Raw genomic sequence first — 16,728 nt, forward strand, 5'->3', positions numbered from 1 at the left:
ATGGCACTGCTCTGTATGAGGCAGGGGCAGGGATGATGCCAGACCCCACGAGTGTCCTCCCGACCCCAGTTTGCAAACCACTATCCTGGAATACAGAATCAGAGACCATAGCAATTTAATGGTGAAAGATCCTGTGTACCTGTCTCCTAGTATAGTGAGCCCAGGGAAGACCAAGTGTCCTAAGATCTCCAGATTGAGCCAGGAATGGAACTTGGCGCCCCCATCCTCCCTATTCAACACTGTATTCACCCTATCACTGTCCCTTTCCCACTGGTGGTGCTTTTAGTAGGCTCAGGAGGAGGAAGCACAAAGCCCATTCCTCCCAGGAACCCATTCTCCTCCTCCCCCTTACATTTGCCTCCCCTCCTGGCAGGGCACAGTGGCCCTGAAGGAAGCCCCCATGAACACAGGGTAAACAGCTGCCTGTGGCCTTCTACAGAACTGCCAAACAAGGGAAGTCCATCACACTTCCAACTCCCACTTGGCCTCATGTCTTCCTCTTTCCATCCCCCCCTCTCTGCCTGCCTTCTACAAGTTCTTCCCTCCACACACTGCACCCTACTCTGTTGGCAGTCCTTTCATATCTTAGCCCTTCCCTGACCTTACCTTGGCCTCCTCCTCCTCTCCATTAAACTCTGCTTCTCCTGTGTACTGTTTTATTGGGCCCTGCCCTTTGCTCAGTGATAGTGGCTAATATGAGAAACTAATCTGTTTTAATGTGTTACCACTCGCTAGCCACTGCTAGCGACTTAATGAGATTTTGAGTTTGCCTTGTCTCATCACAGGTCCTCTATTCAATTATAAACTCAGTGAGGGGGAAGCTGGCACCACTGGCCATTTCTTCTTTAACTCCCATACCAGCCACATAGTGCTAGACCAGGGGTACTCCATACTGATGTTGTTGAATGAATTAAAGGAAGGGAGAAGTAGGAGCCAGATGTGAGTAAAGAGAGGTAAACAAATCCTAGGACACAGTTGTTTTTCAGATTGGCAAGAGAAACTGCCAAGTCTTTCCTAAAAAAGAAGTTTAAAAGAACCAGAGAGGGTAAACGAACTCAACCCCACTCTCAGTAAAGGCTGTTTTAACTAAAACAGAGCAACAACCAAAACAAAGCTACTACAAATCAAGGATGTGAATGAAAAGGGGTTTTGACATTGAAGGTTTCTGTTGGGCATCCCACCATCTTCTGGGAAGAAGTTTGCCTTTAAAAATCTAAAGCAAAAATGCTTACAAAATACACGTGTCATTAAAGCCCTTGGGTGCTTTGGAAACACATTAGCTAGGGGCTGGGTAAGTGTAGTTTCTTGCAAACTGAAATACAGGAGAGAGTCTTGCTTGGCCCTGAAGAGTAGAACTATGGGTACTGGAAGTGTTTCTGTCCCTGTCTTGTTCAGGACAGTAGCCACTAGCCATGCGTGACTCCTGAGCACCTGGCATGAGGGTGACTGAGGAATTGAACCTTCTTCTTTCATGTGATTTTATTTCATAAAGTAAGACAACTTCACATTTAAATTTAAATAGCTTCATGTTTTTAAGCAGCCCTCTTGCTTAAAGTGTGAGATATAGATCAAGAATACTGAGATTTTGGGCTCGCTGGTGTAACTCAGTGGTAGAGCACTTACCTAGCATGTTAGTCAACTTTACATCGCTGTGAACAAAATACCTAACTAGATTAACTTAAAGAGGGGAGAGTTTATTTTTGACTCAGTTTCAAACTTTCAGTCCATGGCTAGTGAACTCCATCACTCTGGCCCAACAAACACAACTGAGATTATAAATAATGTTATTTTAAATACTGATTATTTTACTATTTTAAATAATTTTATTATCATAGAATAATAATTTTTGTTAGAATTGCAGAATCATGGGCTCCACCCATGACCTGCTGACTCTGCATTTTAATAAAATTCCTGAGGTGATTCTCTTCCAAGAGAAAGTTTGAGAGGTCTTTCTTCAGATCAGTGGATCTCACCACGACTGCTAGAATCATCTGAAGAATTAGAATCACATGGATGGTTTTAAAATAATTCTTTCCCCTGGATCCCACCATGGGCCAATTAAATCAGAAACTCTGATTTCTGATGGAGGCATCAGAATCACCTTGGCTACCTACCAGTGTGAGAAAGGAATCCTTGTTAGGATTTATTTAAGAAATTAATAGGGCTGGGGATATAGCTCAGTAGTTATGTACTTGTTAGCATGTGTGAGGTCCTGCACTTCTGTGAAGCCCAGAAGCACACATACATAAAAAAGTTTATAAAGGTTGTAGTAAGTATGAAATTGAGAAATGAAAAAGATTTTATGACACTTTATGTATACACAAAAGAACCAAATGTATGCACACTGGCCTCAACATACTAAGACAAGAACATAGCTCTTGCATCCATCTCCCAGTCAAAATCTGAAATATTCTTAAGGCGCGAGAAGTAGTTAGTCTCTTAACCTGGGAGAACTGCCTTGTTTGAACTAAAAGTGGTGCCCAGGCAGCCAAGGAATGTTACTAGTTTCAGGAAGCCAGGATTGTTTGGACATTATGACGTTGAATGCTTTGAGCTTGATACCAGTTAAAACAGGAAAGAGGGATTTTAAACAATTATAGACAAAGGGGTGACTCTGGGGCCCTTGAAGTAATTCATGTGACCCTAGGAGAAATGAATTTCCATGAAAACCATGTGCTGGGACATATAACCCACAGCAAATTATGAATTCCTCAGTCCTCAAAGATACCCACTAAGTAAGTGCTAAGTCTAGGCAGGAAAGAGCAGGGATATCCTCTTTTTTGGTGGACTGGAGATTCTGATGTGAATTTTTTGGTGGACTGGAGATTCTGATGTGAAAGATTGTCAACAGGCTGAGCCATTTTTTTTTTTTTTCTGACAGGGTTTGGATTTAGGAACTTTCCCACTTCTTTCCATCTGTCACCATTTCAGGCTCAGTGAGCTTCAGGAACTATTCAAGGAATGTTCTGGGCCCTTCTCCTGATGGGCCATGGTTGGGAAGACAGGAAGGCAATATAATGGGTCGAACATGATTATCTTTCTGATTTCTCTCTTTTCAGTTACAGAAAGTGTTTCTTTATGATTTGTGCAGTAATAATTTACCTTTTATACTGTAGACAACTTTCCAAAAAGAGGATTGAGTAAATGAAAATTGACAGGGTTGTTTTCAAAGGAACCTGAAATTGGCCGGCAGGAAGTGGGAAGGAGCTGGCTATGCCAGGTAGGAAGGAGTAGAAATAAACAACCTAGATAAGGGAAGTCCAAAGGGACACTCATCCTGAGATGGGTTAAATTCAACAATGAATTTTTGTTGAATATTTGTAGGATCCAGACACTATCAAAATATTGGAGAGCAAAAGAGAAATTCCATGACCTCTTGTGTTTTGCTTATAGACTTGTTGGGGGACACAGTTTTTTAATATGCAGAAAAATAAATATATATCATAATGAACAGCTACAAATTGTGATAAGACTTTAACGAAGATTACAGAAAAGAGAATATAGGAGAGAGATCTCTCTCTTTTTTTCTTCTAAACTTCAAATTTAGATTTTGAAAGAATTAGGAAACAGGATAGTGGGTCTTAACAATCAGAAAGGGTCTCACTAAGTTAGACCCATCAGAAAGGATGACAAGCTCACCTGTGAGCAGTGGTCAGTTAAAGATGAAGAAGGAAAGCACATTTATGCACTAGTTATGGAAGGGTTTAGAAAAAGGGCAGTGTTATGCTGAGTGGCCTGTCCTAATCCAAGCAGAATGCAATGCTTTTGATCAAAGACTACAGAGAAGGGTGAAGCAAAGAAAACTGTCCTAAGGCAGGGAGTGAAATTACTTGCTGCTAAGCAGTGAAGTTCAAGTCCAAGCAAAAGCCATAGGAACTAATGCAAACATGATGCATGGTGAAGGCAGACCTTAGGGAAGAAAGAAGGGAAGATGTCTTCTTTAATAGTTCCCAAATGAACCATGTGCTTCCTCCAGCCCTGAAAGATTCTGCTAGAGAATAAAACTGTAGAACCATCAATACTTGCAATGCAGGAACTACAGCATGCACCTACTTCAACTCCCCACCTGATTTCACAGTGGACTCTATGGAGGTCACAGATACCCTCACACTGTCTAGGCTCCGATTAGAGGCATCAATGTCCCTGATCCTCAGTAGATCAGCCCTCATCCTTGACTCATTTTCTCTGACTGGTTCTGCTAAGTTGAAGCTTACTCATAACTCTGTGTGAAACTTGCTTCTACCCACGTCTCAGGAGCATTGGAGACTCTCGTGATGTATGCCCTCTACTTCCCTTCCAAGGCTCTTCCTTCTAAAAAATTCTCTACTTTGGGCATATAGATCTGTTCCTAATCTGGGAGTGCCTCGTGAGCATTCTCAGCTCTTCATTTTTGTTCAAGAACTCTTCTGTTTCTCTGGGAGAAAGAGACTAATCCAGCAGAGGTCCAGGCAGGGCGAACTGCACTGCTAAAAGGTGGCATAGGCAATCCCAGGGATTGGTGATGGCTTTTCTCTCATGGGACGTTTTTGGGTGCTCTTTAGATGTGCCTCCAGTTTCCTTAATGTAAGGAACTCGCCTCTTCTGTGTTGCATATGGTTCTTTCCATAAATCCTAGAAATCCCTTGATCTCTTGTTGATGTCATTGACACCTTCCAGGTAGCCCTGTTGGACAGTTTGCAATGATCTCATGCTGGCAGAGCACCAGCATGCCAATCTCTGGCATTCAGATTTTTCAGACATCAGTTGGATCATGAGGGCTATGACCTCACCAAAGGATTTACATTTGATGGATTAATCCATTGATAATTGAATGAACTACTGGAAAGTGGGATGTAGTTGGGGGAAGTGGGTCACTGGGAGCATGCCCCAAAGGACTTATCTTCTCTTAAACCCTTCCTCTTTCTTTCTCTTCCTCTGCTTCCTAGATGCCATGAGCTAGGCAACTTTCCCACTGTGCCCTTCCACTATGATCTTTCTACCTCAAGGCCAGCTAACCATGGGCTGTGAGCCAAAATAAGTCCTCTAGACTGTTCTTGCCAGTGACACAAAGGTAACTGTGACACAAAGTTGACTAACACAAAGGTGATAAGTACCTAGCTGACTGATACACATGGCTTCTCTGATCTTCTGTGGCAATTATTGTCTCTGCCTCTCATTGCTTTGAGTTGTTATTTTTCTTAGTTAATATTCAATCACAAAGTGATATACCAACAAATTATCCATAAAAGCATTTAAAATATTACATGAACCATGGAGCCAATTTTTGCCCTCTAGCAATATATGAACATTCATTATTTTTGTATCAATGTTTTTTTTTAAAGAGAGAGAGAGAAAAGAGAGAGGGACAGAGAGAGAGAGAGAGAATTTTTTAATATTTATTTTTCAGTTTTCTGTGGACAAAACATCTTTATTTTATTTGTATGTGGTGCTGAGGATGGAACCCAGCGCCCCGCGCACGCCAGGCGAGCGCGTTACCGCTTGAGCCACATCCCCAGCCCCTCAATGTTTGTTATAACATTTTTATTTATACAATTTTCATCTCTATCTAGTGTTCTATTCCCTCAGACTCACCAATTATAACTTTTGTGAATCTGAATAATTATAGCACATAGTAGATGCTTAATAACTGCTTGATAAGGAAGATTATGTATTTTCCAGGTATATAAGACCTTATGATTAAGTAGATATAGGAGTCGAAATTACCCTTTACTGCAATCTTATCACTGAATCCTCCTATGTATGAAAGTTTGGATATAAAATGTGTAAAGCATATCTTCTCACTCTATGTGATGTTGTTCCTATAGTTACTTGCTTCTTAAGTATTTTCCTGCAATTAGGTAGCCTTAGTACTTCAGTCTGGTCTGAGTTATCAAAGAAAAGATAAACTTTGAGACTTCAGAATGTTATTTTCAACTTTTGTTTGGGATCTTACATACATTCACCAAAACATTTTGTTCTTTTCTATTGGAAGTTCTAATTTATAAAGTGCGTGGAAATGGTCACTCCCATCCTCACAAGAAAATGCTGAACCAGTGGAAACCAACAACATTTCTTGTACTCATCAGACAACTGAGGTTGCAGGGCAGCCTTCTACCCTGGAATCACAGCTGAACTCTGCTTAAATAGAGCAGAAGCTGTTGAAACTATGAACTGGTAAGAACCCTCTAGTGGTATTTCTGAATAACTAAGGAGATAAGTGTGGACCAGGTGACAGTTAGAAACCCCTGGAAATGCATTCTTGAGGGGGCCAACACTTTCATGGACTTTCTCTCTAGGGATCCTGTTAGATTCTCACAGTTACCATCTAAGAAAGATTCCCTCGTGTTTCTGGCAGGAAAAGAAAAGTAATCATTTGAAATATTCTGAGAGACTTCCCCATAACAAAGGTCTCGTCTTCATGGGAAAGGACTACCAGAGGCTCATCCCCATGGAGAAAGGAATCCTTCCCATTCCCGTGGCCTCTAGCCATCCTGTCTCAGCTGGGGACCTGAGAGGATGAGAAGCATAGTCCACAGAGGTCAGGTTTTCAAGGCAAGGCATTGTAGGCATTTCCTACAGGGCAAGGAATAGAGTTCAGGTGGGCAGAAGGCTGTACCACTGGAGAAATACTTGTGAATTAATGGTCCTGAGACATGAGCACACTAAAATATTGAGATTTAACTGGAAAAACATAAAATATTCCATCTCTTACACTTTATCACCACTTCAACAAGCTCCAGTATAGTAACCACAGATACAGCTGGAGATGCCACAGGATAGACTCTCTCTGCAGAGGATAACTTAGGGAAACCCAAAGTCAGGAAGAAAGACAAAGTCAAGGACACTAGGGGAATTTGAATTTCTGGCACTTATAGCTAACTGAAAACATTAACCATAGCCCAACTCCCAGCCACTAAAGGCCTACTGATCTCAGTTCTTACAGGACCTGGCTTTCAACAACAACAACAACAAATCATGAAGCATGCCAGAAGCAAATGAAAACCCAACCTGAAGAGAGAAAGCACTCACTGGAACCAGATTCAGAAAAGACACAGGTGTTGAAATTATCAAATGATAAATTTAAATAATTACCACGAAGATGTGAAGAGCTCAAGTGGAAAATGTAAAAAATGTATAAGAAAAGGTAGATAAAAGAACCAGTGGACATATCACAGACTCAATACTGAATCAGTGAGCTTGAAGTTAATGAAAGGCAAGCAGAAAAAGGAATGAAAATAAACAAAACAGACCAAGAATTGTGGGGCAAGTTTATGAGATAGAATACCAAGGAGAAAAATGAGAAAATAGAGCAGAAAAATATTTGAAGTATTAATGGCTAAGGACTTTCCAAAATAATTGATAGACACCAAACCACGAATCCAGGAATCTCACAGAATATCCATTAGGATATTAACAACAATACCCCACACCAAGAGATATCCTATCCAAACCACAGAAAAGCAAATATAAAGAGAAAATCTGGAAAGAAGCAAGAAGGGAGAAAATAACTACAGAAAAAAGAAGAAATACAAAGGACTTTTCATTGGAAACCAATAATGCAAGAAAAGTAAGGAATGGAACATCTAAAATGTTGAGAGAAATAAACCACCAACCTAAGAGTCTATAGCCAGCAAAATTATCCTTCAAAAGTGAAGAAGAAATGAAACTTTTTGGACAAATAAAAACCCCGGGAATTTATCACTAGCAGGCCTGTTCTACAGTAAATGTTAAAAGTTCTTCAGCAGAAGGAATCTAATAGAGGTCAAAAGCATGGAACTATAAAAAGAAAAGACTGTTGGAGAAGGAAAAAATGGTGCACCTGTCCCCAGGTGAACAGACCACATCTGTCTCCTCTTGGCATAATGAGTACACAACCACATTTGTGAGTGATGATTCTATTTTTTAAGGAAACAGTATGTACTCTCACACTCTTGTGATCAGGTAAAAAAAGAAAATGCACATAAGTTTTGTTTCTTATAATCTTCTAAACAGTGAATAGGAAATTTGGAACTCATACAAAGATACTGACTTTGTAATATAAGAAATCTCTGAATTCTACCTGTATCTGTGTATTTTGACCATACATGAAAATGCATGTATTGTTCTGGTGATGCAAAATATGGCATAAGTAAAGTACTGACTTCGTGGAAGGTATAATTTAGAAAAGAAAATGCTTTAGCAAACTCTTCAATTAGAAAAAGAAAAGCTTTGTTAAGCAATATTGCCAAGCACACAAACTTTAAAATTCAATACTTTACATAGGAAGCTTGTTTTTTAATTCATATTTTCTGATTTTGGTTTGGGGTACTGGAGATTGAACTCAGGGGCAGGCAACCACATCCCCAGCCCTACTTTTATATTTTATTTATAGACAGATTCTCAATAAGTTGTTCAGTGCCTTGCTTTTGAACTCGAGATCCTCCTGCCTCAGCCTCCTGAGCCACTGGGATTACAGGCATGCACCTCTGTGCCCAGGTTGATATGTTTTTAATACATAGTTTTTGCAGTCCTTCTATGATGCTAAGTGACAGAAATACCAAGATGATTAACCTCTGGTAGAGAGGAAAAGTTAATTTATGGAGTTGCCACTTGGCATTTTACAGAATAACTTAGTGTTTTTGGTTCCAACTTAACCCACTCCCTGTTGAATTGCTAGCACATATTAGACGCTTCCTGATGGCAGGGCTAAACCATTTATCTAAATAGCTCCTCTTTTGGCACAATGTCTAACATATAATAGGTGCATAGTAGGTATTTATCAAATGGAAGTTTTCAAATCACTCCCTGTAGACCGATCCAGCCTGTGACCTATTTTGATAAGCTCTTAAGTTGAGAATATTTTATACATTTTCAAGGGACTGAACACACACACAAACATACACACACACAAGACTATGTGACAAAGACCACATGTGGCCACAAAACCTCAAATATTTTTTAAATTTATTTTATTTGTTCTTTTTACTTGTACATGACAGTAGAAGGTATTTTGACATATCATACATACATGGAGTCTAACTTCCCATTCTTGTGGTTGTACGTGATGTGGAGTTACACTGGTCATGTATTCATATATGAGCACAGGAAAGTTATGTCCTATTCATTCTACTGTCTTTCCTGTTTCCATCTTCCCACCTTCCCCCCAACTTTCCCCTGTCCAATCAGGTGACCCCCCCCACTACTGTGAGTCATCATCATCATATCAGAGAGGGTTTTTTTTGGGATTGGCTTATTTCACTTAGATTGATAGTCTCCAGTTTCATCCAAAAACGTCAAATATTTCTTATCCTGCCTTTTACAAAAGACATTTTGCTTATTCCTGATTTATTTGTGCACTTCTTTTCATTCTTCCTGAACTTTGTCTTGAAGTAAGATTTCTCCTAGGATCCTCTGGCGCCAAAGATTTGCCAAAGTGATCTTCCTTACCTGCCAGTGGTTTGCCTCCATCTCTGTTATAAACAGCTGCCACACCCAGCCTGAGCTGGGGGCCATTTAACACTGTCCCTTTAGCTTGCCTGCTTCACCTGACACCTGAATCAGCTAAAAAGTCTGATCCATTGTCCTTGGCTTCTGGGCAACCCATTTGCTATAAGATCAGAGTCAAAAAAAAAAAAAAAAAAAAGCTAAGAGCCAGCCACATGTGATGCCAACGTTCATCATGAGGGCCCTGTTCATTTCATGGCTGCTTTCTCATCTTTTTTTTAAAACTATTTTGTCATTTTCTTATTCACAGGGTACACCTCTCCCTGTTCCCTCCCATGGAGTAGTCAACCTTGAATGTCCCTGTTAGCAAGGACAGCTTGCTGGCCATAAGTTACAAGTGGCTTCAGCTAGAGACATTCACAAACTGCATCAGAAAAAGCCTGTAGGTCCAACAATATGGTACATTGAATAAAAAATTTTAAGAGTTTGCTGGATGCGGTGGTGCACACCTGTAATCCCAGTGGCTCTGGAGGCTGAGGTAGGAAGAACTCGAGTTCAAAGCCAGCCTCAGCAATGGCGAGGAGCTTAGCAACTCAGCGAGACCCTATCTCTAAATAAAATACAAAAATGGGCTGGGGATGTGGCTCAGTGGTCAAGTGCCCCTGAGTTCAACCCATGGTATCCCCTGCAAAAAAAAAAAAAATTAAGAATTTGATGAAAAGTAAAAATAAAACACACACAGCACATAGGGTTAGAGTATATAATTTCCTGTGTATATATGTTTGAACTAAACTATAGGATCTTTGAGGGCAGAGATTTCTTCTTTGTTTCCCATTTCTAATTTTACTACATCCTCAATAAATATTGATTAAATGAGGATAGGGAAACAGAATTTTCCAGAGCTTTGCATTCTTGAAGTGTATGGCATCATTCAATCCTAAATCCAATTAATTCCGCATAGGTGTGTCTGCGCTTTGAAAGGGAAACTGACCTGTCAGTCCAAAACGCACTAATTATTAAAGAAATGCAGTCATTTGGCATCTTCAACCCAGAACTCGGGGAAACAAAGTGCCTGAATAAACAGGTGATGAATATTTAGATTTGAACTTTCCACTATAGTCAATGGAGGAAAGATTTGCACAGTGGGGTGTATTACTGAATTTTTATGTGTCTCCAGGGCATTGCCCATTCAGGGCATATGCAAGTAACCTCTAACTCTTTTCAGAACTTGCCATTTAGTTCACTTTTATTATTTGTTTTTCTGGGAACCAAAGGTCAAACTTGTTATATTTGAGCCATACCACCTATGTGGGAAAAGACAGAAGGCCCCAGAGCTCTGAATCTTGATCTTTCCGGCACTCCACCAAAGCCCAGGGGATGCCAGACCCTTCTTGCACAGGGACTTTGGAGCTTTTGTTGGGTTTCTGTGAGTGGGAGCACACACCACCAGCTCTGTTTTTCACTCGGAGTCCTTACTTTTAAGGCCATCTATTAATTTTTTTTTGCTCAGTCTTTCCCCAAATGCTCTCTACTCCACTGAATAAAGTCTCACTGAAGATAAAAGATGTCAATGTGGTGTGAAAAAAGGAGGGACCTTGTTTTTTTTTTTTTTTTTCCTCCCCAAAGGCCTTATTTATGGGTTTCAGATGGTGGCAAGGATGTTTATATGAACCTTACCCAAACTGCCTGAACCTCCTGGGTCTGCAAATATCAGGCTGCAAATTTCATGAGAACAGAACTTTTTTTTTCCAAGATGGGGGGAAGGGTGGCTGAGATTTCCTGTACTTCCTGTTTTAGAGCCGCTGGAAATGAGACAAAAACTGTATTTCAGGATTTCAGTACCTGGTCCCAGCTGAAATCTGGACATACAGATGTGCACAAAGAAGGGACACATGTGCACATATGGTCACACACGCTTGAATACCTATAAAATGGGGCATCGTACTTTACTCGCAAAAAATGTTATTTAAAACATGCCCACAGTACTTTCCATTTCAAATAAAATGGAATTGAATTCCAAAACATTTCATAAAGGCCTTTCAAAGTTTCAAAACTAAACCCAACAACAATGTGATCTGGGGGAAAGGGTTAGTTCATTATTATTTTATCCAGATTTGCCCAATCCATGCCAGAGAATAAATATTGACGGAAAGAAACAAACAAAGAAACCCCAACTCAGCAACCCACAAATGTAACCTATTAGGGCCAGGAGCGGTGGTGGCATTATAATTTCAATTATATTTCCAACCATTTCCTGTCTTTGTTCATCTTCTCTTCCTCACTTGCTAAAATCAATTGTTCTTGAAAAGATTTGGAGCAGCCCCACTCCTTACCGGGGCTGAGATGAATCCAAGCAACAGTGTTCTCCTCCAGGACAGAGACACTGCTCTGCTCAATTCAATCTGTGCGTATATTTGGGGGAAGGGCACAGGGAGATGGTTAAAAAAGAATTGGAATAGAGGCAGATGCAAAACCGCAAATTAAGTGATGTATCGGATTAGCCGTCAAGTCCTTGTCTGGTTGTCAAAGGCTGACTGTAACGATGTGACTTTGATCCCAAGCAGGTCATTGCTCATGTATAGCAGCACCCTCAAACATGTGCATCCCCGTAAGGACTGGCCTTTGTATGGAGGCTGAGCCAGCACACCATTAACGTGTGGTGCAAACAGGACGGGCCAGCGGAACACAGAGAAGGCACGCTTGAAAGGGAGAGTCAGAGTTTCCAGTAACCACTTTCAGTTGGCAGAACTCTGATTGGAACCATGTGACGATTTTAGGCGATGTACCATAGGCAGCCAATTTATTACATATGGCAATATGATTAATGGTATCAAATGCCTTTTTTTGGTAACATCCAAGAACACTCCGCCAGCCAACTGCTTGGAGTCCAAGGCAGTGAAAATCTGTTCCATGAATTTAAAGTCAGGCAGATGAGGTTAAATGAGAGAGGGCCAGACGCCAAGGCAATGATTACAAAGTAAGTTGTTTCAAAAAAAAAAAAAAAAAAAAAGCAGAATGTTTTAAATCTGGTCTTGAACAAATCCCATCCAGTCCCCACCTACCCCAATCAATTTTTCTCTTTTCCTTCCCCCCTTATTTCTTGATGTGAAAAACCTAATCGCTGCTGTATGGAAGGCATTTCTGAGGCCGGGCTGTCTTCCATGTGCCCACAACCTTTTCCAAGCCCTGCAAATCCACACAAGAACATCGGCTGGATCTTTCCTTGGCACCCGCAGCTGGGGGTAGCAGCAGAGACCAGCAGATGTGCCTTCCTGTCTTTTCATGCTTCCTTTGGGGACTGGGAGGCCTGCTCTGTCTCTTTCCTCTGTGAGTAGGGTATCCAGGGACTTCCAGCCTGTCCACACAGATGCCTAACTAGGAAGAAGCTACTTCCTAACTAGGAAGAAGATGAAAAGGTGTGCCATGCTAAGAAGGTGAACTGTGAGGGAGGTGGCTTGTTATTTGGAATCTGAAGAAAGAGCATAAAAGGAGGGAAGATGATTAAGAAGCAGACAGTCTCAAAATGTGACTCGTTTTCCCAAAGTGTTCCCATACAGCACAAGATAGGTGCCTACCACATACAGGTTGCGCATGCCTCATTTGAAAATCCAAAATCTGGAATGCTTCAAGCTCTGAGACTCTTTTGAGTTCCCATGTGATGCTATAGTGAGAGATTCCACACCATGAAACTCTTGTCTCGTGCACAGAGGTCTTAAAAATATTGTGCAATATGTGTGTAAGATGTATAGGAAACGAAAATGAATTTCATGTTTAGACTTAGATCCCATCCCCAAGATATCTCATTATGTGTATGCAAATATTCCAACATCTGAAAAATCTCTGAAATACTCCTTGTGCCAAGGATTTGCATAAGGGATACTCAACCTATATTTGTTAGATAAATGAGTGTAATGCACCACAGTGTTTGAAGTCTTCCAGGGAGCATGTACCCATTTTGTCAGAGTTTTGTCACTTCCTTTTGAAAAGGATTAAAAAAAAAAAAAAACACCCACACAACGCATTTTATTTTTTATTTAATATTTCAGATTTTCAATTTATTTATTGGATAATTTATAATTGATAAAATTTATTCTTATGGGCTACTGATTGGTAGTTTGTGGTTGTCTTGACCAGGGCAAATTGATCATTAACCCTGTGATTTGTGGATTAATTTTTTTCCTTCTTTGTAAGAAGTGAATCTGGTCAGTTATTTGGGGATTCATTCTATTACCTGTAGGCTCAATTTTCAAGCAATTGATTTGGACATAATTTGAGGGTCTTAGGTTGGCAAAGCTGTTTTTTTCCGCCTATGGCAAAATAAAATTTAAAATGGAAAGGATAGGTAAACAGAACAAAGATGTGTTCAAAATAAAGCTCTTTTGCTACCAAAGAGCAAGGCTGGGCCCTTAGATAAGAAAACTGAGCAACTGCATTGGGATTGCCACCCTTGGGGACTGAGGTGGAGCCTTAGGTCAAGATGATTTTCCTCAATTTGCCCTGTTAAAGTTTATTAGCATATCCTGGCATACTGTCTGCATGAAGACTGAGTGACAAATAGTAACTTCTAGTACTCTAGCAATTTCTTCCCTTGAATACTATTGCCTATTCACTGGAAATACTATAAAAACTAAAATTTAATACAGGCCCTCCCCACTGAATCCCCCACCATTTTAAAAATGAATCCCTGACAATTCTTTCCCCTGAAACACAATTATTTCTCCCATGTGAATCATGCTCACTTTTAAGTGACAATTAACTTTTGCTATGTTACTTAATGAAGGCTAAGATAGAGTAGTCTGCCATGCTGCTAGGATGAACAAATCAGCCTGTTGGTTATGGTGGGCAAAGTGTTGTTTTTCTTTTTGCTCTTTCCTGCAGCACATTGAACAATGTGACAGTATGCCATGGTATTATTTTCTTATTGCTGCTATAACAAACTATCACAGATTTGGTGACTAAAAACAAAACATATTTACTAACTTATAGTTCTGGAGATCAGAAGCTTGAAATGAGTTTCACTGGCTAACACTGAGGAGTCAGTTGGACCCTGCTCCTTTGTGGAGGCTCCAGGGGACAATCCATTTCCTGACCCTCAGGCTTCTAAAGGCTACCTGAATTCTTTGGCTTGTGGCCCCTTCCTCAATCTTCAAAGCCAACAGTGTAGCATCTGCCAATTGCTCCTGAACTGCTTCTGCCACCGTATTTCCTACTCTGACCTTCACGTTTCCCTCTTATAAGGTCCCTGTTATTTTACTGGCTCCACCCAGATCATCCATCAAGAACTCCCATCTCAAAATCCTTAATTTAATCCCATTTGCAAAATCCTTTCTGCCATAGAAGGTAATGTATTCGTGGATTACAGGGATTCAGACAGGGACCTCCTTGAGGGATCATTATTTTGGCTACTAACAACCATTATGATGTAGGAAAGAAGAGGGGGCTGGGGGCAGAGAGAGGGGAGACACAAAACAACAATTCAAAACCCAAGGGAGCAACCCACAACTCTGCTCAGGACTTCTACTAGGAAGCCATCCCTAGCTCCCTTGCTTTCTTGCCTCTAGGCACACTCTGCTTACTTCATTTATAAGTTAACTGAAAGCAGTATGAGAATAATCATACTAACTGAGCACTTACTCTGTGCCAAGCCAATGTATTTAATTCTCACAGAGGTAGGTACTATTATGACCTCAAACATTCTGATGACTTACGGAAGCCTAGAGGAGGTAAGTAACTTGCCCAATGAAGCACAGCTGGGAAGTGGCAGAACCACCAAGATTTGGACCCGTATCTCTATAGTTCCACAAATCCCCATCTTTAATCCCTGCATTTTTTTCTGCTTCTTAAGTCTAAAAAAGGAAAGAGAAAAGCCAAAGTGGGCAGAGCTGGGGAGTGGTCAAAGGACTTGGTTCTTTCACCCTCTAAATCAGCCTTGCATTAATACATAACCCATAGCCTTCCCTCTTATTCTTGTGTTCACTCTTCATAACTCCGTCACTTGTCACACAACTTCCTTGATTCTGACTGCTGTTCACTCACTGGGTCCCTAGTCTGAGACTAAATGGGCCTTGGTGATCTATTCTGTGTGTCTTCTTATATCTAATTCTCTTCCCCAGGGTCTTAGGGTTTTGGAGAGCATGGATCTTCTCTGTGGCTGAGGGCTACACCATCAGTACTACTTTCCCCCAAAATGACCGAAGCTTAAATCAACAGGATTTCCAAACTCAGAAAAGCCTAGACATGCCTTAATTTATATATTCAAAATGTCTTTCAACCCGAATTATGCTAATGTGGTTATAATATTAAACATGAATAAAAAAGAACTAAGTTCAGCTAAAACAGTCCCTGTTACAAACTAAGATTACCAGGAAAAATGAAACAGTTTCAGCTAACATTGAGATGGAGGGAAAAAAAAAATGACTTTCCTATAAACTTACCTAGTTTTTAATGCACATTGTTTTGCAATCCAGAGAAATTCTAATCTTTAAAGGAGTTTTAAATACAAGAGACATTGCTATGCAGCTATGGGACCTGTTCCACTAGCCAAAATTTGCCTCCGTAAAGCAGTCACAGTGTATATAGAGTAATAGAATTGACAGATGTCAGACCCTGGTGAGGGAATATAATTGTTGCCAAACCTTCCTGAAAGGAACTTTAGCTGCAAGTGTTGGGTACAAGTAATTCAAGATGTAAAATCTGCAGATAGCCCCACAGTGGCACTGGCTGCCTCGGGCTCTTCGGCATTTTCTGGGAAGAAAGTATTAGTTTTGCCTAATTATTAAGATAAATATTCATTTATTATATTAACAGTAATAATAACATAGGCTTTAAACAAAAGACTTTTACAAGCAGAAAACATGGAGAACAAAATCATGGCCTAGGGCAAATTGCTGTTTCCATAGATTACAAATCTTCCCCCGTAGAACCTACAAATATTACAAGGACACGTATGAAAAATAAGTTTTGCACCTTAAGGTCCTAACTGGTAAATGTGACGCTCTTATTGAGATCTGTCTTTTGTTTAGATAAACCACACAAATGGTTTATAACCTTATGCTGTGGCTTTGTCATTTTAAAACATTGCAATTCCCTTCATGTGTTCCATGAGTATTGTCTGAAGCATTTGGAATACAAATATTTAAAATTTTCCATACATTTTTCTCTAATGTTTGTCTTCCCAAGACTCATGCAAAGACAGTTTTTTGTCTTTTTATCTGGTCTCTGCTCCCCACCCGACTTTTCTTTTTGCTAGAACTGTGAGCTGATGATTCTTTTCTTTGGTGAAGAAAATCTTCACTTTCTTTGAAACTTACTTTTGCATAAAACTCA

The sequence above is a fragment of the Spermophilus citellus genome (assembly GCF_964194105.1).
Source record: "Spermophilus citellus genome assembly, chromosome: 12".
Classification (NCBI taxonomy): domain Eukaryota; kingdom Metazoa; phylum Chordata; class Mammalia; order Rodentia; family Sciuridae; genus Spermophilus; species Spermophilus citellus.